The sequence below is a fragment of the Notothenia coriiceps genome, unplaced genomic scaffold, assembly GCF_000735185.1.
Source record: "Notothenia coriiceps isolate Sejong01 unplaced genomic scaffold, NC01 NC01_scaffold00002893, whole genome shotgun sequence".
Classification (NCBI taxonomy): Eukaryota; Metazoa; Chordata; class Actinopteri; order Perciformes; family Nototheniidae; genus Notothenia; species Notothenia coriiceps.
In genome coordinates this window covers 1-3018 of record NW_011335594.1, presented here as the reverse complement: position 1 = coordinate 3018, position 3018 = coordinate 1, and the positions used below count along the sequence as shown (strand labels likewise).

The 3018-nt window shown below is 44.4% G+C and overlaps 1 pseudogene; it reads left to right on the top strand.

Moving 5' to 3' along the window:
* The first annotated feature begins 905 nt into the window (after nucleotides 1-905).
* Nucleotides 906-1598, top strand: LOC104940992 (junctophilin-1 pseudogene; annotated as a pseudogene).
* The last annotated feature ends 1420 nt before the right edge of the window (nucleotides 1599-3018 follow it).

Below are 3018 nucleotides of genomic sequence, written 5' to 3'. Positions count from 1 at the left end.
GGCATTTAAAAAGCCAGCCCTTTATTAGTATATAAGTGCAAACCAGGGGACTTTACTTTCTCTCGATACCGTCGGTTATTTACAAAAAACACCTAAATATAGCCTACTTGCCGTTATTGTGCTTCTGTCTTTCTGAGTCTTTTCATCTGTAAACTCCCTCAACGGGGCCGCTCGCTCTCTTTTCTTGATTGCCCTCTCACGGGTGACCAGTTCAATGTCCCGCTTCATTGTAGGATTTCTGCCATGTCTCTACCACTTTAGTTTGAGCATCTCTGTTATGAAATTATGGAATACTAAATAAATAAGTAATTATATACCTTACCGTTACTGCGCTCATAGAGAATGATAAGAATAAGAATAATGCGTCTTGAACTGGTTTCATTAATTAGTGATTTTATTTAAGGTAATTAGTTAGAAGCCCTATTTTATCAGGCCTATGTCTGCACAGCTGTTACAATGGCCAAACTACATTAAAACAGGATTGTCCCCATTTTTTCTTTAATAGTTACTAACATTAAATATTTTAATGAGATATGGACCGCAAAACAAAAAAAGTGCCTGAATAACGAATTTAGAAGTTGACATAAAAGTCAACAGAATGTCACTTGCAATGACAGTGTTGTGTTTTTATTTTATGAACCTTTTACATTAAAAACAAGTTAGAATTTTCAAAAAGTCTTATGTTTTTTTTCCGGGAGGAGGCCTTTTTTCCAGTTTAGAGCAATAGCCCCTCCAAATGTCTGTGCACGTCCCTGCCTTGCTGTTTAACCTGATAGTTGTTTTCCCTATTGCAGTGAGACCTGAGCAACAGCAGGACACTCTGGAAAACACGAGTTGAATGTCTGTCTTTTATTATGAAAACCCAGACAGGAAGACCATCCTGTCTCACTGCTTGTATCTTGTCAGTCTTCATTTCAGGGTTGGCGAGCGTTCCAGCCCTCAGCAGTGGAGCGACTCTGGCAGCCGTGGCGGCCGCCTCTCACCCTCCCACGTCCCGCTCTCAGTAACCGCCTGAGCTGCTGATGCGCCCGGCTGCCATCACTGGCCGTTCGCTCCTCGCACCTCCGCTGAGAGCCCCTCTCCTCACCAGGAACCCCTGTCATCATAACTCCCGAAAACAACTCGCACACTGGACTTCAGAATACGCCACCGAGCAGTATTTCACCCTCCGTTTCTGAATGACGGGCGGTCGGTTCGACTTTGACGATGGTGGCACCTACTGCGGAGGCTGGGAGGACGGCAAAGCCCACGGCCAGGGTGTGTGTACCGGACCCAAGGGCCAGGGTGAGTACTCGGGCTCCTGGTCCAACGGATTCGAGGTGGTCGGCGTCTACACCTGGCCCAGTGGGAACCTGTACCAGGGCTACTGGGCGCAGGGGAAACGCCATGGACTCGGCGTAGAAAGCAAGGGGAGATGGGTGTACCGGGGAGAGTGGACACACGGGTTCAAGGGCCGGTACGGAGTCCGGCAGAGCCTGAACACACCGGCCAGGTACGAGGGCACCTGGAGTAACGGACTGCAGGACGGATATGGCGTGGAGACCTATGGCGATGGAGGTAAGAGGGGAACACCTGGGGGAGAGATTCTGATCGAGTAACTGTTTTCAATTTGTATTAGTTGACATTTGGCCCAGGCTCGTTAACGGTAGCCTTTCAACTTGGAATAGTCAATGTGTTGTCTCAATTAACCCTACAGAGCTGATTGTTTATGGTGACGGAGGTGAGAGGCAACCATAACAAGTGCAATGATAAAATGAGCAATGGACTGTGCAAAATGAATTATATAACTTTGAATAAGAGTAATAAAGACAATGAAGATAATAGTAATAATGGAAGTAGAGGAAGGATACCTTTATTTTGTGAAGTTATTTAAATCTCATGTTATAATCAAATATCTGGTCTTTACATTTCATAAAAACGTAATCATATTTTATATAATTTTCATTTCATATAAACATTTAGTTAAAATGCCCATATTTATTGTACTTTGTTAGGCTACATTGTTTATCTTTGTGAGTGCATAACATAGCATAAAATAGAGCTTGAATTAAAAGAATAAAAGTGCCAGAGAAGGATGCCATATATTGGTACCGAGGTCTGGTCTGTCCTGTAGACCTTAGACCTGGGTCCTCCAGGAGCATCTGATCGGTCGAACCTCAGTGGTCTTACTGGAGTGTGATGGTGCATCAGCCTATTAAGAAACAAAAAAATAACAAAGCAAACTGATTACCCCTGCATTAAAATATAGAGAGATGTCAGAGCGGGGCCTGCCTCATAGCACTGACACTCTAAGACCCAATTTACACGGGAACGTTTGCGTTTACGCACCGTATGCGTTTTAAAAAAAGTCTTCCGTTCACATGCATTCGGCTCAATTAACGTGTCCTCACACGAGACCGCTGGAAACGCTGGAAACGCTGTAGTACATATGCCGGGCCTGTAAGTGGCGCTGCTGCCGCCACAAAATACACCAAAAGCAGCGGAGAAGACCCCGGAGCATGGTTGCCATGGTTGCCATGGTTGCCCTTGTCACTACTAAGCGGCAAACTCTGGGGAACAGCCGGGACGCCAATACGGAAGTACAACACACTGCAGTTCATACATGGGCCGCTAGGGACTGACTGCAGAAAGGAGCAATTTCCATAGACCCCCATGTTAAAATGCAGAAAAAAACATGTTTCTACCCATGGATGCAATAAATATTATTATCGATATAGTTAGATTCCACCTTCATGATTATGAATCTGTGAGTGAATTGTTTTCTAACACGACCCTTTTATTTATATTAGGCCTTAACGTTTTTGCATAAATTAGGGCGTGGTCACTTTGATGGAAATGTACATGCCTCACTGTCAGCTAACAGCAATTTGTCCACTCTGCTAGGCTACAACCATAGAGGCTACAACGTTAGTTAGTCATAGTACTGTACTTGACCCTTTAGCTTTAGCCGTGTTCGTGGTGATTGTGCCTTTTAGGGAATATTGTTACAAATACCAGACAATTAAAATGTTGTGCTGT